The 21,614-nt window shown below is 45.7% G+C and overlaps 1 protein-coding gene across 1 annotated transcript in view; it reads left to right on the forward strand.

Moving 5' to 3' along the window:
- The first annotated feature begins 11,289 nt into the window (after positions 1 to 11,289).
- Positions 11,290 to 21,614, forward strand: part of CHRNA6 (cholinergic receptor nicotinic alpha 6 subunit) — an 84,409-nt gene continuing 74,084 nt past the window's right edge. Inside the window, exon 1 of the mRNA XM_043514864.1 lies at positions 11,290 to 11,444. The gene's annotated coding sequence lies outside the window, so the exon portion shown is untranslated. The remainder of the gene's footprint in view (positions 11,445 to 21,614) is intronic.

Raw genomic sequence — 21,614 nt, forward strand, 5'->3', positions numbered from 1 at the left:
CGTAAGGATACTGCCTTTTCCTGAAGCCATGTTGTAAGGCCTGAGGCCTTTGTCTATGGCCATATTAGGAGGGCAGCCGCCATTAGCCAAGAAACAGGAAGTCATCCTCACATTCCATCTAAATTACACTAAAACAAAATGTAATATTAGACTTAAGAAGGCAATCCTGTCCTAATAGTACCCACCATCACCAGATAAAGAAACAGATCTTAAGGAGGTTAAAGAAAACTTAGTTTGATAGCATTCTGTGTGGCAAGAAAGCACTTAATAGTGCTGGCTGTGAAATCCTCATTTCTTTATTGTTTTGTCTTTGGTACCCACTTCCCTATTGTTTGTCTGTATGGTCTGATTCTTTGATTATGTAAGAGAAAGTTAATTTTGCTAGGTGTAAATCAATTAAGGTGGTGGGGTAGGATTGGTTAGAGAATTGTTACAATATTTGAGGATTGGTTAGTAAAACGATTGATTAAGATACAGTTAAAGAGGACTCAAGTTTCACTATATAAACTGGGGTCCAAGAAGACCAGCAGAAGAATGAGGATAGCTAATGTAATACCAATTTTTAAAAAGGGCTCCAGAGGTGATCCTGGCAGTTACATGCCGATCCCCCTGACTTCTGGACTGGGCAAACTGGTTGAAACAAGATTGTCAGACACAAAGATGAACATAATTTGTTGGGGGAAGAGCTAACATGGTTTTTGTAAAGGAAAAATCATGCCTCACCTATCTACTAGAATTCTTTGAGGGGGCAAACAAGCATGTGGCGCAGGGGGATCCAGGGGATATAGCATACTTAGATTTTCATAAAGCCTTTCAAAAAAGGTCCCTCACAAAACACTCTTGAGCAAAGTAAGCTGTCATGGGATAAGAGGGAAGGTCCTCTTATAGATAGAAAACAGTTACCAATCTTTTAACTAAAGGGTAGGAATAAATGGTCAGTTTTCAGAATGGAGAAAAGTAAATAGAACCCAGGAGACTATATTGGGACCAGTCCTATTGACCATTCATAAATGATCTGAAAAAAGGGGTAAACAGTGATGTGGCAACATTTGCAGACGATAAAAACTATTCAGGATCTGCAGAGGATTTAGGTACTGCCACACTCAGCATTATAATGCCCAACTTTTAAGCATCTTGAAAGCCTGAATTCCTGCACAGGGGGAGAGAATTGCCTACAAATAGAATCACAGGCTCCAACTTTCCAAAGTGCTGGGGGACGTCAACCCCTGGCTCTACCCCAGGCCCTGCCTCCACCCAACCCCTTCCCTCAAAACCCCACCCCTGCCCTGCCTCTTCCTGCCCACTTCCACTCCCTCCATGGAGCATGCCATGTCCTTGCTCCTCCTTAGCAGTCTCCTGTACACTGCGAAACAGCTGATCATGGTGGGCACTGATCTGCAGGGCCCACCAGTGGGTGGGAGGTGCTGAGGGAGGGTGGGAGGATCTGAAAGGGGGGCTGCCAGTGGGTGCTCAGCACCCACCATTTATTCCCTGTGGGTGCTCCAGTCCCTATACCTCTCAGCCACACTGGCCACTGCAGAAGTTGTGGAAAGTCCAGTCACAAGCCCGATCTCAGTCGTTTGCTCTCTTAGCACATAATGTCTCTGGCACATGCTGCATGGCTAGCAGCTCCATAAGGAGAGAGGTGGAGTGAAAGTGATGGAGTGACCACCGGCCACCAAAGTTGCTCTGTGTAGCCAATGCCACTGCTGGATGTGCTTGGCAGGGGATGCTGTACTCACCTCAGTACGACGACGCCTCCAGCAGCACTGTAACCCAACAGCACTAAAAAAATAGAAGGTTCTGCAGCAAATCCCTGGCCATGGGAAAAGGAGAGATTTGTTTTTCCAATGGACACAGCTATTCCTATTGCCAGAGGTGGCACTGGGGACCCTCTGGTTGGCTAAAGCAAACAAGAGCTGAGCTTAGCTGGGAGCAGGCTACTCAAGGAGCCTTGGAGGAGGCAGGCAGTCATATTGGCTCTGGGACAAGTTGGAGGGCAAATGTTTAAGACCTGAGTTTTGAAAGCCACCTCATGGATCTGGATGTCCAGTTCCTGTTAAGATGAACGGGGATTTGACACCTAACCCCCCTGGATGGCTTTGAAAGCGTCATCACTTAAGAGCCCTGTCTCCATTTAGAGCATATTCCAGAGGGTGGGCACAATAGCAGGGATTTCCCTGAAGAGCTTGACTGTACTCTGAGATTACACCCATGGTCCACACTTGGCACAACAGATAGGAGTAATGATGCGCCCAGGGTTAATAGGCAGAAGACAATGATTCATGATGTCTTAGTATGATCTGCAGAGCCAGGCCTTTGTCAGATTGCCTCACTTGCTCCGTTACACCAAGCATATTTTATGAATTAGAGAACAAATTCTAGAGCCAAGAAAATTTCACAATCTCCCTATCACGTAAAGGCATGCGGTCATCCAAAATATGATGAGTTTTCCCCTTTATAGGAGGAACGTAGCCAGTTAGATCAATCATTTATGAAAACTTCCGATGAGCAATCTGGTTGCTAGGATCCAGGTAATATTGCAGTCTCAACTACTGCTGAAATCCCAGGGTCACTGGCTGCCAGGTTTGTGATTCAGCAAGTACTTACGCAGGTGCTTAAATCCCATTGACTTCAATGAGACTCTGAATGGGACCTTCAGTCCTGTCATAGAATAAAGCTGAAAATTCAGGTGAGCAAAATCATAGAATTGGATCCAGTTCACCAATGAAGGTTCAGATGGACTCAGATAAAGGCAACCACCACTGGTTTTCAGAGAATGCTAACATTACTTAGGGTTGGAAACCATGACCTATGAGGAAAGTATGGAAGAACTGGGCATGTTTCCTCAAGGGAAGACCGAGGAGGAATACAGTCTTCAAATATGTAAGAGGTTGTTCTAAGGTGCCACAAGTACTCATTTTCTTTGTGAATACAGACTAACACGGCTGCTACTCTGAAACCTAAAAAAGGGTGGTGATCAATTGTTCTCCATGTCCACAGAGGGTAGGACAAGAAGTAATCCGCTTAGTCTGCGGTGAGAGATTTAGGTTAGATATTCAAGAAAACTTTATAACTCTAAAGGGCAGTGAATCTTGGAACCACCACCACTGGGGGATTTTAAGAACAGGTTGAACAAACATCTGTCAGGGAAGGTCTAGGTTTACTTGGCCAAGTCTCAGCACAGGGGGCTAGTCTAGGTGACCTCTCGAGGTCCCTTCCAGCTTACATTTCTATGACAGGCCATGTCAGCAGTGGTGGACGCTGTCTAGTGCAAAGTCCTAGTTCAAGCCACCTGAGTTTGTCCTTGACTGGGGAGGCAGTTGCTTAAATCACATCTTAAAAACCCCCAGAGTCTAGAAACAAATGAGTCAAAAAAAAAAAAACCCTTTAGCCCTCAGGGCTTCCATCTACAGCTCCCTCCTTTGTAAGGCAGGAAGTTCTAAGGTGCTAGCTAGCAGTTGAGCAGAAGGCTATCACCCCATTTGAAGTCCCAAGCTCTTCTGTTCCCTCTCTTCCTCTTTCAGCTTGGCTTGCCTTCATTAGCTGCAGCAGCTGGGCATGGGGGGGGTGTGTCTCTCCAGAAGTGGGATTTTTCACAGCTGAGCTGGGATGAGAGCTGACCTTGCTGTCTGCTGGCAGGAAGGGTTCTTAACCCCTTTTGCCTGTGTTGTGTGAGGTGTGTTGACTCAACAACAGGTCCTACCTTGAGAAACCAGCCAAAATCTGCTGAGCAGTCTGTTAAGACTGAAAAAAATCTGTTTTAAGTAAAGAGACAAAGAAGCTGGTCAGATTAACAGAGCAGGGGTCTGCAACCTTTCAGAAGTGGTGTGCCGAGTCTTCATTTATTCACTAATTTAAGGTTGAGTACCAGTATTTTTAGAAGGTCTTTCTATGAGTTCATAATATATAACTAAACTATTGTTATATATAAAGTAAATAAGGTTTTTAAAGTGTTTAAGAAACTTCATTTAAAATTAAATTAAAATGTAGAGGCCCCTTGGACCGGTGGTCAGGACCTGGGTAGTGTGAGTGCCACTGAAAGTCAGTTCACATGCTGCCTTCGGTACGCATGCCATAGGTTGTCTACCCTGACAGAAAAGCCATTTCTAATGACAGACAAATAGTCATAGTTTGTGCATCATCCTCTGATAAGTAGATCAAATACATATAGAGAGGAACTGATAAAATAAGTAATTTGATTCTCTCACCAGAGTTGAGAAGAAGTTGCTCTGAAACAAGGGTCAGGGTGTATTTACCACAGAACAGTCTGTATGGGAGGAAAAGCTCAAATAACTCAATCTGATCAAAAAACAGAACATTGACTTTTGTAAAAACAAGGGGAAGGCATGGAGTCTGTTCCAATTAGTATTTAGAAATTACACAAAACACATTCCAGTGGGAAACCATTTCCCATGTAAAACCAAGGGGAAAGATGGTTGCACATCAGTATATAGAAAGAGGCGTTCTCCTCAAATTCATTATTTCAGGCACTGGGATAGTTAAGGGCACACATGCAAAAGTAGCTGTTACTGAAAGGAGAAATACCCAAATCAAAAGACATAAAAATTACTGTTATGGAAGAGGCAGCATGAAGTGTCAGTTCTTGTAATATATCTAGTGCTACTTCTATAGTAGAAGACAGAATGTGATATGAAAAGCATGCTGGAAAGAGAAAATACGAATGTCAACATTTGGAAAATGCACCCAAATGTGAAAAGGGAAACAAAAACTGTCTCCAAAAGTCGTCATGGATGTACAGTGATTGCTACAAAGGCAATCAGAAGCCACAGTGAGGGAGTCATGTAAGACTAGATGGATACAAAGCAAGTGCTGGTATTTAGATAGCAGTGCACCCAGTGAAACAGATAAAACTGAGACAAGAAGCCCACATATGGTGTTTATGACAGAGGAATCAGACAAAACAAGGACACAAAAAGATTAACAGAAGAGAAATTACACAGGAGACATCATGCAGTTGACAGGTTTCAGAGTAGCAGCTGTGTTAGTCTGCATTCGCAAAAAGAAAAGGAGTACTTGTGGCACCTTAGAGACTAACAAATTTATTAGAGCATAAGCTTTCGTGAGCTACAGCTCACTTCATCGGATGCATTTCGATGAAGTGAGCTGTAGCTCACGAAAGCTTATGCTCTAATAAATTTGTTAGTCTCTAAGGTGCCACAAGTACTCCTTTTCATCATGCAGTTGACACATTCTTCTCCAATTGGGAATACTTCATGGTAGAGAAAAGGCCCAGTTTTCAAACTTGGAGCAAACATTTGTGGAGTACTGTGCTAGTGTAACCCTTCTGTCTGGTGGAGCCAGTTTTAGAGGGCTTTCCCTTCCCTCTCTCCCCGATTCTTGTCACAAAGACCAGAAGCCCAAAGCGCAAGCTATGCAATGTTTATTGGGGTTAGTTTCCAAGCAAGTATATTCCAAAGCCCTTCACACCCGTCAGGCTTATCTCTATATACTGATAAAGCATGTCCCCCTTCCCAGCTGACTCTGCAGAGCATTTAACCCACATCCCTGTTCCCCATTCCTGTTCCCCCTACTTAGCAAATGATTCCAATTTCCATTCCCTTCCCCCCCCCTTCCTGTTTGACCCCAGTTTATATGGTAATATTCTCAGCTGTACCTTAACCTCATCATTTTACTTAAATTTAACTAACCAATCCTAACATTGTAACAATTCTCTAACCAATTATATCTCACTACCCTAATTAATTTACACTTAGCAAAATTAATTATACAGCAGACGAACAATTAGAGAACCAGACAGATTAATAGAAAAGTGGGGGCCATAAAGATAAAATACAGAAATGAGGGTTTCACAACCATAGGTAAGTGATTTCTTGCCAGACAGGATGCTGTCAAACTAAGTTTTCTTCAACCATCTTAAGATCTTTATCTGGTGGCAATAGGAAGATGATCCTGTCCTGATAATGCCCAATAGCACCTTATTTCAGTGTGACTAGTTTGGAATGCGAGGATGTGACCAGCTTATGGCTGCCCCTGCTGCTTAGCCAAAGGCCTTAGCCTAACAACAAGGCCGCAGATTATCCTGCGGAGAGAAGGCCCATATACAGGCAGGCTGTGATTTGGATTCTTTGTTTTTATACCCCTGTAACTAGCTAAGTGATAAAAAAATACACCTAAAGTATAGGCCTTTACAGGCAGGCCTGAACATCTATATTTTAACAGCCAGCAGTAACAAGGGCTGGTTTCAGTATCTAGGGATTCCTTTACAACAAAGCACAAAACCAACTTCAGCCCCCACCCAGTGACCTCAGACAATTACACACCACTCCCGGACACCTCAGAGGCGATACTTCTCCTCTCGCTAGCACAGACCCTGAGTGTAGCAAAAAAACAAAAAAAAACAAAAAACAAAAAAAAAACTTTATTACAAAGGAGGGAAGTAACTCAGCATTAATTTGGGAAAACACTGCAACTAAGGTTCATAAACACAAACCATGAGCAAAAGACCCACCCCCGAGTAAGTTGGGCAGTGCCCATTCCCCCTCAGATTCTTAAATCCAGCAACCCAAAAGTCCCTTTAATGTGCCCATCCCTTCTTTGCACCCCACTCACAGTTGCTGTCCTTGGCCAGTGCAGTCCCAGAGTTCAGAGGTTCATCTGCAGAGTTCACCTCCCATCCTGTGTGGAAGGATGAGATAAGGAGGCACCTTACACAATCTGCTGCTCAGGCACTCGCTTCCCACCCCAATGGCCAATTGCCACACCTCTCTGCAGGGCTCTGCTCTGGCCCTCTCTGCCAGCCACCTGCCACACCTCTGTGAGCTACCCTGCTAGCTACACCAAGATGTCTTCAGGGTCCCCCATTTAACACAGTTCTCAGTGATTTCAGCTGATAGTGGGGGAAGCTTCACTGCTGGTACACAGTGAGCAATCTCTTGCAATAGAGACTGTCCCAAATTAGGTCTAATACTTAGACATTAGTGATTTCAGCTCTGCAGTATATAAAACTCTTAAGTCTAAATTAGCTCTTATTACATCATGTAGAGAGGAAGAGTCAAATGGTGTCTATGACCCTTAAACAGCACCCACCAGGTACAACTACCTTTCTACACCCTCTCTTAACTCATTAGGCTTTGGAACCCATGTCCCCTGCCTAACAAGTGCCATTCAGTTGAGGGTGAGTCCCTCCATTGGGGTCAACCAGGTACAGTTCCGCTGCCCTCAGTTCACATAAGATAACAACCCTTTATTACTCCTGCCCCAATAACAAGGAGACTGGGGATCCAACACCAGCCACACGTGATCATTTGGGCAAGCTATCCCATCATGCTGAGCACCTAGGCAGGGTGGGTGTGTCCATGCAAACGAGATCAGCTCTGAAGTCTTTTTCCACAACTCGCCACTAGATGTCAGGGGAGAGCTCAGACTCTTCTTACACTAGCATTGGCAAGTGAGTTAATTGTCACTCATCTAACTCTAGTAACACAACCAAAACCTCTGCTCTAGCAATCAGGTTTCACACTAAGGCCTGACAAGCAGACAGCACTAGTTGCACTTGAAGATGTCATAGAATATCAGGATTGGAAGGGACCTCAGGAGGTCATCTAGTCCAACCCCCTGCTCAAAGCAGGGCCAATACCTATATGGCCCCCTCAAGGATTGAACTCACAACCCTGGGTTTAGCAGGCCAATGTTCAAACTACTGGGCTATCCTTCCCCCCCCCCCATCCCTCTCCTCCTCATTGAGCACATCTAGCCCCTCCACTCACTGCCAGTCCTAGAGCAGGTCCTAGGTACCTTCAAGAATGCATGTCCATCTGTGAGCCACCAAGAGAATTTTGCTCCTCTTGGTGGATCAGAAAGCCCAGGGCAAAGCACAGTAAACCAGGGAAAGGATTTCAGTCTTGGACTAGGTGGTGGAATAAAATTCCAGATGAGATTAGATCTAGCCATAGTCTGACCACCTTTAGGAAGCACTGCAGAACCTTCCTCACTGGGAGAGCTTTTGCACCCTGGCATGCCTCAGGAGCTGCTGTAGCTCTGGTCCACAAATATCCTGACCAGATGCCAAGTGGTCCTGACACGTGCGTGTTCTCAGGTTAAAACCTTTCACTGTTCCCATGGTGAGACTCCTCTTAGGAGCACAAGTCAACACAGGGAATTTGGAGGTGGGGGCCTTGCTTGATTTATCTCTTCATAATTTACTGGGCAAGGACACAGATGGGTCAAAAAGGGTCTAACCTGAATTTCCCAGTAACAAGCTCTTCTGTGGGAAGCAACTATATAAATGTAGATGGGGGAGAGGGAGAAGAGTAAAACACCCCATTCTCTTTCAAGCCTTTTGTCTGGGAGCAGCCAGCAAAGAAGGGGTGGGGAGAAATTTCACATAACCAGGTTGTCAGCTGCAGTGGAGATGAGGGCTTGTTACACCTCACCAAGAGAAGGGACATAACTCATCAGAAAATCCACAGGTCAGAAATAAGGGAGGGGAGTCTACTGGGGCTACTTCTCTAGCTACTGGGCAAGGACGAAGGATACCCCAATGCTTAAACTAAGGCCAGCTGGCTAATACAAAGGAAAACACCCCCATCTGCACTGACAGGAAGCTGGGAGGGATTCACAGCCCCTCATTGCAAGGAGGAAGTAGCTGGAATAACACAAACAGTGGGTGGAGAAGGAAGGTCACCTACTGAAACAACCCAGATGCAGATAGGATGAACAGTGACAAAGTATGGGTCTTTGAATTCCTTGACAGCCTGCAGATAACCACCTCACTGGGGGAGTGCCAGGCCATAGCGAGCATTACAGATCCTCCCAGGCACATGGCACCTACTTCCCATTGATTTCAGATGGAGGGAGACATGCCCTGAGGTGCCCATAATTGGGGGCTCCTCTGTACAAGGTAAGACCTAGGATGATAGGCTTGGAGAGGAAGTGGCAGGAAGAGAGCAAGCAGAGTGGAAGGAAATAACTGTCAAACAGCAGGTCACTCAAGGATGTAAAGATACTTCCCAGAGGGCATGAATTTCCAATCCGATTGTTCAGAGGAGGACGAAAGCAACAGATTGGATGCCATCTGTCCAAAAAAAAAACCACAGCTCAGAGCACATGGAAGCTGAGGGTAAATGTGGTCAGCATAGCCACAATTTTCAAAACTGATCAGTCATTTTTGGGTGCCCAACTTGAAACACCTTGAAGGGGGCTGATTTGCAGAGGCCAGAGTCTCAGCTAAACATCATCTCTCTACTCCTCTTCACTCATAAGAGCAGAACGGCCATATTGGGTCAGACCAAAGGTCCATCTAGCCCAGTATCCTGTCTTCTGACCGTGGCCAGTGCCAGAGGCCCCAGAGGGAATGAACAGAACAGGAAATCATCAAGTGATCCATCACCTGTCACTCATTCCCAGCTTCTGGCAAACAGAGGCTAGGGCAGGAGTCTCAAACTCAAAATGACTACAAGGGCCACATGGGGACTAGTGCATTGGCCTAAGGGCCGCATTACTGACACATGCCCACCCTGGTCGCTGCCTCCAGCCCCACCCTCACTCCACCCCTTCCACTCCCTGCGCCACTCTGGGAAGCGGCCGGAACCATGTCCCTGCAGCCGGGGGGGGGCACAGCACAGGGCTCCACCTGCTGGCCTTGCCGCTCCTCCAGGTACCTCCCCTGAAGCTCCCATTGGCCACAGTTCCCCCTTCCCAGCCAATGGGAGCTGCAGGGGGCAGTGCCTGGAAGCCATGGCAATGCACAGAGCTCTCTACCCCCCTCCCCCACATCCCCAGGGACTTTGTGCTGGCCGCTTCAGGGAGTGGCCCAGGTCTGGCAGGGGGCAATCCTGCCAGCCAGATCTGGCCCACAGGCTGTAGTTTGCCAACCCCTGGCTGCAGGAAATAGCCCTGCAGGCCACTTGTTTGAGACCCCTGGGCTAGGGACACCATTCCTGCCTGTAAAGGTTCAGACTCACCCCTGTAGTGCCTCCTACTGGTCATTAGGAATTAGCTCTTTTCCAGCCTGGAGCACCCTCTGCAGGCTGGTGATCCACACAGCTCTGGCCCCCGTGCCCCTCACAGACACTGGTGCCCCTTTCTCTGTGGTTCTGCCCCCTAACAGCACCCCCACATTCTGCCTCTGGGTCTCCCCTTCCTGGAGAACCCTCAACCCACTAGCCCCACCTTGCCTCAGTCTGAGCTACTGCCAGTCATCACCAAGGCCCCCACTCCCTAGGGCAGACTGCAGTGTAAAGGCCACTCATCATAGGCAAGGGGGTTCAGACCTGCTGCCTTCTAGTACCTCTATGGGCCTTGGACCAGGCCTTACCATCTGGGGAGCTGCCAGCCTGAAGCACCCCTGCTCTTTTCCTAGCACTGCACCACACTCAGTACCCTAGCTAGCCTTGCTTTTTCCTAGCCTAGAGAGAGACTCCTTAGGCTTCTGGCCCACAGCCTTTTTATACAGGCCAGCTGGGGCCTGATTAGGGTTTGGCCCAGCTGCAGCTGCTTCCCCAATCAGCCAGCCACAGCCCTCTCCAGGGCTGCTTTTAACCCCTTCTATTTTAGGAGCTGGGGTAGCCAGCCTGCTACACTGCCCATCTTGGCTCATAGCCATTGATGGACCTATCTTCCATGAATTGATCCAGTTCTTTTATTAACCTTGTTATAGTTTTGGCCTTTACAACATCCTCTAGCAAAGAGTTCCACAGGTTGACTGTGCATTGTGTGAAATACTTCCTTTTGTTTGTTTTAACCTGGGCCTATTAATTGCATTTGGTGACCCCTAGTTCTTGTGTTCTGAGAAGGAGTAAATAACACTTCCTTATTTACTTTCTCCACGCCAGTCATGATTTTATAGACCTCAATCATATCCCCCCAATCATCTCTTTTCCAAGCTGAAAAGTCCCAGTCTTATTAATCTCTCCTCATGCGGAAGCTGTTCCATACCCCTAATAATTTTTGTTGCCCTTTTTGAACCTTTTCCAATTCCAATACATCTTTTTTGAGATGGGGTGACCACATCTGCATGCAGTATTCAAGGTGTGGGTGTACCATAGATTTATAGAGAGGCAATATGATATTTTCTGTCTTATTATCTATCCCTTTCTTAATGATTCCTAACATTCTGATTGCTTTTTGAGTGCCACTGCACATTGAGTGGATGTTTTCAGAGAACTATCCCCAGTGACTCCAAGATCTCTATCTTGAGTGGTAAGAGCTAATTTCAACCCCATGGTATTCTTTGCAGATGGGCTCGTTCTCCTTAAGTAATTAATGACCTAGCTGCCTGGTTGGCAGCTAATAGGCAATAGAATAGAGCTCCCTAGCCTGCCCCGAGAGAGAAGTGCTCCTAAGGAAACAGAGTAGGGGGTCTCCCTAGGCAATAAGCTTAGGAAGGGACTACCAAGTCTGCAAGGAGCTGTGCCCTGCCTGGAACTGAGCTGCAGTTGGCAGGAAGGCCCTGACTCTAGGTAAGGAATCAAGGTTGTACCTTGCCTGTAAACGGCCTTGTTGTGGGATGAATAACGTAGACGGAGGCTGCCTCCCTGCTGAGAAGCCAGAGTGAAGGTCTTTTTTGTGTATTCTGTTAAGTTTTGGTTCAGTCAAGAAGACCCTCAGAAAGTTGGTGGGGGGTGTTGTTTGACACATAAAAGCTGTGCTGAACTGAAGCTGGGGGGAGTGATTGCAGCAGGTGTAGACACAGCTGAGCAAGCCTTAATCTAAGTAGCTCATGTACCGCTATCAGTGAAGCAACAGTACATACTGGAGCATGGGCTAACCATCTGAGTATGGACCCTGAGTATAGCCCATACTGAAGCCCATGCTGCTACAGCCTAACTGCTATTGCTGATTTTGCTAGCTAGATTAAAACTAGCTCAGGGGTGTCCACGTGTGTTGCAATCACACATGCTTACTCTGAGTAAACAGACACATAGGTCTAAAATGGGTTGCTGGATTCACTTCTGATTTTTCTGGACAAATTCTTCTCCAGTCATCTCACCTCTGGTTCAAATCCTGCTTTGCTTTTTAAGGAATTTGGGCAGAAGGTGATCAAAGCTTGGTGATTAATAGAAACTGCCTTTGAGCCTTGCCTATAGAGTTACTGCATATAGAGAAATCCTACCAGGGTTTCAGAACCAACCAGGTTAGGATTTTAGGCAGCTTTATCTTTGGGAATCTAATGTTACTTCCTGCTCTTGGCATCATGTTTGTAAATAGTCTATGATAATCAAAGAGGTGATCTACAACTGTTGCAATCAAATGATCCATCTTGGAGTTTTCATGACAGTGTATAGAAAGTCCAATATAGCAGAATTCTGCTGCCATCTTCTGGCCCAACAGCTGTTTGCAGAAAAATCATGTCTGTAAATCTCTTCCTTACACACACACACACACACACACACACACACTATATACAAGAAATCAAAATTACTGCTGTTTAGTTCTGGATAGTAACAAAGGAGATGCTGCAGAATGGGACACAGAGAAGCCTATTCATAACCTCATTCTTCCAAAACACACTCAATGATTCTCAAGTCTAGATGAGAAATTCCAAATGGTGATGAATCTTAAGATTTATCTAGTGGTTAGAGCAAGGGAGTGGCCTCAGATTTTCCCAGTTCTGTTGCCATCTATGTCTCTGCCTTGTTCTGGAACCCCTAGGCATGTCACTTATTCTCTCTCTGCTTCAGTTTCCTATCTCTAAAATGGGTATAACTACTTGCTCGTTTTAAGAGCAGGTGAGAAGTGGTTGGCACTGATAGTAAACTTGAGGCCCAGGTTTAGGTAGCTGAGATCATGAGCGGCTCAGAAAACAATTTCTGCCCAATGGGAAATTCTGCTATCTTGAAATTTCTTTTCATCCCAAATTGGGGCAAAAAGTCAAAATCTTGCGGAATGAAAATTAGAAAATATTTTAATTCAGAAACATTGAAATGATTTTATAGGAACAATGTTTCATAATGTCAAAATATTGTAGTACCACATTAACAAATATATAAACATTATATAAGTAGTCACGTTGTCTAGAATGGCTCATGACCGTGACTGCCTACCTCAGGGCAGACTGTCAGAAAACAGGCAGACACCCCCAACTGGTGGTGTGTTCTATAATTAGATTTCATCAAGCCAGTAGCAAATGTGAACTCCTGGATCAATACAACAGTCTTGCCATGGCGTCACGGACAGTCCCCTTATATTCTCCAGTCTATCTTGCCATCCAGATAAACTGGACTTAGTGATAAAAGGTCACATATACCAAAAATCACACCATATTTCGGTTGCTTCCAGTCCCTAGAGACCAGTCACTTACCCCAGATCAATATGTACTCTCGCTCTTACACCAAAGATAATGCTGGCAGCCAATTCTATAGTAAACTAACTAAAGGTTTATTAGCTAAGAAAAGGAAATGAGAGTTATTGAGAGGTTAAAGCAGGTAAAAAATATGCACAGGTGAATCACAGTTTGTAATTCCAAATAGTGGCAGTGATGTAATAAACTACCAATTTCCCAGAAATTTTTTCAGGGTATCCAAATTGTCTGTAGGGATCTCTGCTTTGCATCTTGTATACTTCCATGTAAGAGTCCAGAGATGAAGGATCTTTCCTTGAATCCACACTTGTAGCTTCTTTTCACATAAAACAAGCTGACAGGGTCACTACCCATGTGGGTTTTTCCTTTGATGAGAGCATGAGGCATGCATTTTGAGTCTTTGACCTCCAATCATCACACACAATGATCATTTGCTTTGAAATTAGCAGTTTTCTCTTAGTTCTTCATTTGCATTCTACAAGGCTTCTTTCTCCTTTGGCAGGTTATTTCGTTACCAGGGTATACATAATGTAAATGTTTGCTACTGCATTATAACGGGATACAGATAAGTGAAAACAATGGAAGTAATATCCCACTAGTTTTCCTGAAGTGTTAACAATCATTTTGATCTATACTAATATACAAGTGAATTGGCCTGGGGCTCTGGCATGATCTGGCACCTGGTCAACCAGCATCACAAGTTATAAATCTTTATAAGCTTAAATTGAAATTAAACTAAATGTCAGAATGAAACTAAATAAGAAAGTTGAATCAAAAATACTCCATTTTGATTTTGAATTGTTTCAAAAATCTTCTGTCAAATTTCCTCAAAACTGACATGTTCTTATGAAACACTTCGATTTTGACAAAACTGCAATTTCCAGTGTAAAACTGTTTCCACTGGAAATTTTTGGACCATCTCTACTTAGCTCAATCAGCTCCCTTTAGTGGCTAAAAGAAAAGGAGTACTTGTGGCACCTTAGAGACTAACAAATTTATTTGAGCATACTGAGAGTTTTGTATTGTAGAGAGACACCTATGACAAATAACAGAGCCAAGACTATTTCTGCTGAAGTCAATGGAAAAACTCCCACTAACTCCACTAACAGCAACAACCATCTTTACAAAAGTCTCAGATCCTCTAGCACTAAGCTTTCAGCCTTTGACCCAACTCACTACAAGTGGGACAGCTAAAGAAAAATACCCTCATTGGAATGCTGGTTTGGGTGAGTGCTTCCTCATTTCTGCTCATTGTTCTTGCTCAGGAAGTCAGTACTAATTAATTATTATTATCATGGTACCTAGGAGCCTAATCATGGCCCTGGACCCCATTGTGCTGGGTGCTACACAAACACAGAGAAGAGAGACAGTCCCTGCCCCAAAGGGTTGGGTTTTTCCCCTTACAAAATTGCAGCCTGGCTATAAGGATTGTGTGGAGACTATCACCAATCCACAGGATGAAGAAGTCTGCAATTATTCCTGGTTTTGCCACACATTCCCTGCATGACCTTAGATTTGTCATTTCACATCTCTGTGGCTCATCCTCGCTGTCCGTAATGTGGCCATAACCATTCTGATCAGCCTCACAGTATTATTATATCCAACATAGTATTGGTTATTAGTGGATAGTATTACATAGTATTATTATATCCAACCTGATGTGAGTTCCTACAACCAAATATGGAGAACGTATGAGAGAGGACTGGTTTCTAGCCTATAGACAGAGTGGCTGTCATCAGTTGGGATCTCTGGTTCACAGGGATGGCATATGGAGGAGGGTGTCCTTTCTGTGTTGTGTGTGGGTTAGAGGTAACGTGTCCGTGTCTTATGCTGTGCAGTGGTGGGTGACCTGGAGCAGGATTTGTGACTGTGGTGAAATTCATAGGAGTTGGCACTCAGACTACTATGTGCCCTCCTTGCTTTGCATGTTTGGATGACAATGCCCTCATTGGGTTGCCTGCAGAGATTGAAAACAGGCCTTTAGATTTAAAGGGAAGAAAGTCTCTATTGTTTGAGCTGTAGGACTAGGGTTGGCAGATAGGAGGCAGCCTCATAAACCTTTTACTTGGTCCAGTCCGCGGACAGAAACAGACTCACTCAGCTAGTACATTATAGCTGGCTGGGAAACATGTTTGTCACAGGGCTTGTGAAACTCACAGATTCTTGTGTTTTTAATTGGAGCCTCATGGCTCAGCCCTGAAGGGAAGGGCAGATTGTGCTCCTACCTACCCCCTCCCCTCTGAAAAGGAAGGCTGCAGGTGAAGAAGCTGCTGGTGAAAGCATAGCAACATCCCCTCCATCTCCCTCAGGAGCTGTGGCGGAAAGCAGCAGAGGCTCAAAGGAGTGGGGACCTGGCAACTTCTCTTCAGGGGAAAAAGAAAAGGAGTACTTGTGGCACCTTAGAGACTAACAAATTTATTAGAGCATAAGCTTTCGTGAGCTACAGCTCACTTCATCGGATGCATTACTCTTCAGGGGGTTGCTGGGGGAGTAGGCAATCTGAGGGGAGTATGGGCAGCAAGGATGCACTCTCTCCTGGCGTGTTTGTGAGCATGCCGGCAGGAGCCGAAGGTCCGAACTCTGGCTGTCAGTGTCAGCAACTGCAAGGGGAAAAGTCACCAGGACAAACTTCCAGCCCTTGTGGTCGGTTTGCAACTTCAGGCCTATCTGCAAAATACCAAAGGTCACAACTTCCTCTAAAATAAAAGAGAACTCAGGATTCAAAAACAGGCAGGATAAAAATGAATGACTGCTGCAAATGACTTAATTAACCACATGGCCTTCCCAAAAATGCCTGGATGAAAGCAATAAAATAAACCTAGCCTGGAGTTTCTGAGGCCAGACACTCTTGAGAGATGGCACACACACACACACCCAACATTTGAATAAATTGGCATGTGATGGAGTATAGTGCACACAGGCCCTGAATGGGTTAATAAGGGCTTGAAAGACCAGTTATGTTATCTGGCTGCAATTGAAGAGAGAGGAGCTGTGTAGTGATTATAAAGACAGAAAGTCTGGAGCAGAAGGGGGCTGCAGGGAGAGGTGAGTTTGCCGTTGCTCTGGGAGTAGAAGTGGTGAGGATGAAACACCAAGGGAGGACGAACAAGCCTGAGTACAGGAGGCTGGCAAGACATAAAGCAGCAGCTGGGTAGTGCTCTAGTGGGGCACCCTGAAAGATGGGTGGGCTTTGGACTGCCAGGTAGGGAGCTCTGGGAAGGGCTCATGGAAGAACAGAGTAAGGGGACCTTAAGAGGCTGAAAAGGACAAGCCTGAGGAGGGCAGAAGCTGGTCTGAGTTTATATTTTTATGCTTGACTTCCCTGGGAGTCCTGCCCCTGAAAGAAGGAGTAACCCTGAAACAGGCTAGGTAGGAGCAAGGAGCTGCACACAGCAGACCTTGGCTGCTAGTTGTAAGGTCCTGGGCTGGAACCCGATGTAGTGGGAAGGCCTGGCTTCCCCTATAAGCCACTGGAGAAGGTGGCAGGAAGCCCCCTTCCCTCTCTCCCCGTGTGCCTGTGTGAGGGATAAGGACATTGGAAAGCCCCAAGGCAAAGGTGTGATGGCCAAAGACCCTCTGGTAGCACATAAGACTGATTTATGTTGGACTTTCTGTTACCCACAGAAGGGGTGGATTAAATTGTGATCTGGCCGGAGGGCTGAGTTAGGGGATAAAAAATTGCCAGTGAGATAGTCAGTGGGAGTGTGGGGGGCCAGATGAGGACAGTGAGAGCAGGTGCTCTAGCCACGGGCGAACTCCTTCACCGTGCAAGACATCTGAGTTCACAGCCTTCCAAGGCCAGATGGGACCATTATGATCTCGGTCTGACCTCATCTATGTCATGGGCCACAGATTTTTTTTTTATAACCCTCTCACATAAGCAAACTCTTGGTGCTAAGTCAGAGCTTCTCTTTCTCAGACGACATCCGAGCTTGACTGAAAGAATCCAGGGAGTGATGATAAACCATTTACCACAGCCCTTGGGAAGCTGCTTCACTGGTTAAACAAGGGCACATCCTTCTCAAGGGCCAGTGGGGTGGGTAAACCGAGGTCAGGAGTTTCAAAGGAACATTTGCCGGGAAGGAGGAGACTGGCAGCTTAGTGCTGACTGTTCCACCAGGGCTAGAAATGAGAGGACACTTACACCGATGTACTGCTAAGCAATTTGCACACAGCTTGTGACCTGCAACATAGGCAGAACAGTGGACTGATGCCTGATGAAGCTATTCTAGAACAAGGATGGTGTGCTTAGTCAGCAGACATTTGGCTTTCTCATTTGCTGGAGGGCTCTGGAGTTCAGGGGGTAATAAGACTGGCCTTGCAAGCTAGGAGTTATGACTCACATTTGACTATTAGCAGGACTTATTACAGTCTTGAGCATTTCCCTTCAGAGGAACACATCTGAGCAGGAGATGTTCTGGGCCAGATTATTCTCAACTGGTGTAAACAGGCGTAGCCCTCTGAGAAGATGGCCCTCTGTCTTTAAACTTTTCCATGATTAAGGTTGCATGGTCTTGCAGGAGGCATTAGTTATGGGGGACAACTAATGAACAACATGGACGGCGGTGCGGTTAAAGGGTCAAACAAAGGGAACCGGACGGGGACACCGAGCAGAGAACCCCGGACAGCACCCACTGCTCCTTGAAGGTGTCAAGGGAGTCAGCAGACGCCGCCCAGAGGAACTCTGTCGGAGACGTGAACGGACGGAGGATCGGAAATAGGCCCCACAGTCACAGGAGACTCCGTCGGCCAACCTCCTCACCCTGGTTTTATAGATGGCCACTTTAGCCAGGGCCAGGAGGAGGTTGAGCAGGAGGTCCCATGACTTGGTGGGGCCACGGACAGGGAGTGCATAGATAAGAAGGTGAGGGGAAAAGCGCAACCAGAATCTTAACAAAATATTCGTGAGGAGCCGGAATAGGGGCTGCAGCCTGGCGCACTCTAGGTAGACATGCACCAGGGTTTCCCTCACGCCGCAAAAGGGGCAGGTGTCCGGGATTGGGGTAAACCGCGCCAAGTACACGCCCATGCTCACGGTCCCGTGAAGGAGCCGCCAACTGATATCCCCAGCGGGTCTCGGGACCAATGTGAAATAGAGGCTGGCCCACCGGGGCTCCTCACCCTCTAAGGGTGGCAGGAGGTCTCGCCACTTTGTGTCAGGGCGGGACACGAGGGTGAGGACGTGAAGGGTGTGGAGCATGAGCGTGTATAGATGTTTCCTTGGCGCTGTCTGAAAACGGACTGGCTGCAGCTTGTGTAGCTGACTCACGGTGAAGGGGCAGGGGGGCCGGTCAGGTCCAGGAGGCATTAGGGAAGGTACCTAGAACAGAACAGCTACCAGAATTAGGTATCAAACTCAAATGATCTCTCACATGCTTATTGTTAATTAATCATTAGTAAGTAATAACTTGGTGATGATCTGTAGCTGATAACTTTAACTGTGATCTTATGTTTAGTCTTGAGTCTGGATTATTCCAAACCTTAGATAAATCAGCTTTGATTGGATTTAGTGATTAACAGTAAAGACAGCCCATATACAGAGAAGCATTTGCAACAGCTGTGGAAGATCTCCCCTGTATCTGTCTGACAGCCTGCATCCAGTCTGTAGATGGCCTCACCTCCCCATGATGTCCCAGGGTAACTACACCCCTTATTGCCCCCTGTCCATCACTATTACCCTCAGCTGCCTTCCTCCTCCCCTTTCCTCACCTTATCCAGTCTTTCTGCCACACAGCCTGCAATCAGCACTGCCAAAATATGTGCAACAGCAGTTCTCACACACCCTGTGGCCAACACTGCCAAATTCCCCACAGCCTCAAACCTGAAAACATGCAAAAACCCACTGCCCAGCAAAATTCAAAGCCATCTCCTGTTACATAGCAGAGCGTCATGGGAGTCTTGCTGCCAGCCCAGCATCAAAATTCTCCTACCCTATCACAAGTGTCAACACACTAGAAGAAGAGCCACATCTTGATCATTCAGCCACAAAACACCTCCTTTATATAAAAAGAGGCAAATCACTGTCCCCTAATCTCAGCACTCTCTGATTTGTGGTTTATTGCAGCTATCTGTAATCTTCTCACCTCCTCTTTTTGTCCTATGACTGCACAGGTGTTAATGGGCCACTCTACCATGAATGGTCCCTTACAACATGTGCTAACTATCTACTCATGCTAAACTATCTATTCCACCCCCCGTTTAGCAGTGACACTGGGAGTACCTTTCCCAGCCAGGAAGAAGTGCTCTGTGTGGCTTGAAAGCTTGTCTCTCTCACCAACAGAAGCTGGCCCAATAAAAGAGATTACTTCACCCACCTTGTCTCTCTGTTATGAGTATAGGCAGATTGAGGTAATAAAATGTGATTGGTATGTTTTCTTTCTCCAGTAGATGGCATCTAGACACCAGGACTGATTAAAGTTGCATATTAATGTTGGCTTTGAGGATTCAGTCTAAAACTTCTTCCTTAAATCTTTAGTTTAATCAGAACTTTATTTTAAAAAGCAAATCATAGAAACTGGAAATACTTTGATTGTTTTTTCAGTCTTTTCCACTTAACTATAAATAGCAGTCTTCTATATTCCAATGGCAAAGCAGGTGCTTTGGGAAGACCAGGACTCAGAGTCACTACTCAAAAATTCTGTTCCCAGATCTATGAGAAAGTGTGACCTAAAACTAAGTTGTTTGCACTTTGTATTGTGGGTGGATTTATAAGTAGTGCAGAGAGAGTTAATAAATGATGGATAGATGTCTTCATAAATGGTTAAGGGATATTATACCTCGTACTGCAAGGTGTAACCCAGTCTCTAACGGTTAGATCAGAATGAGACCTAATGTCATGTGGGGAGGGAGGGGTCAAGATTACCCCACCTCTGCCTACTGTGGGGTTCTTACTCCTTCCTCTGAAGTATTTGGTCCAGGTCACTGGTGTCTGGCAATACCTATGGTCCTAAAATGGCAGCTGTTTCCCATGATTAACAAAGAGATTGTTTGTTAGAGAGTCCAATAAGTTGCTTATAACCATCTATATTGCTTGCTGCTGTGCTCCAAACCATCTATAACACACAGCTCTTGCCTGTAATTTACTGATTTATCACCCCTTTTGTGAAGGGTGGCTGTAAGTTTTTGCAGTTGCGTGTTTATGAAGTGTGCTCTGCTTTTTAAGTCCCGCTTCTAATTTTCCTGAGACTAGTCTGTGGTTTTCCTCAAAAACTCTTAGCTGTGCCTGTATTTTGTCAAGACTCCTTAACTAAGTCTGGTGGCTTTAATTTTTATTCCCACCATTTAGATTTGTGCTTTGAACCAGACTTGCCTCACAAGGGGTTGGCTAGGTTCACTTCAGAATTAATGTGAATGCCCCTGGCCTTAGCTTGCTTCCATTTCACATTGTGTAACAGGACTAACAGCATTAAAAGGGGGAATAATGTTACAAACGTCTACAACCAGCCTGGGCAGAATGTGTCCCCCATTTGGTCTCATCTTTGCATATTTCAGGTCAGCAGGACAGTCAGTCTTGGGAGGTGTGCAGGCAGTGGGGACTGGGTAAGAGCCAAGGGATTATGGGAAGCATCTGTAGGTTCCACGCAAGAGACTCAGAATAAAGAGTCCCTGTACCTAGCCACCTACTGGCTTGTAGTAATTGGAGCTCCGTATGAACTAAATATAAGCATCTGGAGCTGCCAGGCCAGAGTGACCCTATTTCAAAAGTTCATAAGTTTTAAATTGACTCTTCTGTAGGGCTGTTCTGGCTCTCAGCGAAGGGTATCTAGTAAATGAAGTTTTATCTCTGCCCTTCTTTGTGCATTTCTTGACTTTGGCTTGGCTACAAAGTGGCCAAAAACCCCACCAATGTATATGGCTTTGGGAGTCTACTAATCACCTCTCCATCTCTGCTTCCTTCAAACTTGGTGTGATGTTATTGACTTGAACTGGGACCATATAGATCATTGTTGCAACCAAGGTCCTGTAGTAGCACCAAATCTTATATAAAGAGGTCAAATGAGGTGTCTAAGACAAGGTTATGGTTTGCTGATTATGATTATGCTGTCTATGTGTGTATCATTTTGTAGTTGAAGTTCTGAATATTGGCTCTATACTGTCTGTATTTCAAACTTATGCTATGCTTCTGGGTGACACCCCAGACAAGTTGGTGTCAGCTCTGCCTAGCCTGCTTGATGGCCCATTAAGGACCATCAGCTATACAATTGCCCCATTGAGAGAAGGCAGATTCAGCAAGGTATGCAGGGACATGCCTATGGACTGAACTCTGAGGTTTTTCCAGGCAATGTGATGGACAGCTTGTCTTTGGAACAAAGAAAGAAAGACCACATGG

Source organism: Dermochelys coriacea, chromosome 5 (assembly GCF_009764565.3).
Source record: "Dermochelys coriacea isolate rDerCor1 chromosome 5, rDerCor1.pri.v4, whole genome shotgun sequence".
Classification (NCBI taxonomy): Eukaryota; Metazoa; Chordata; order Testudines; family Dermochelyidae; genus Dermochelys; species Dermochelys coriacea.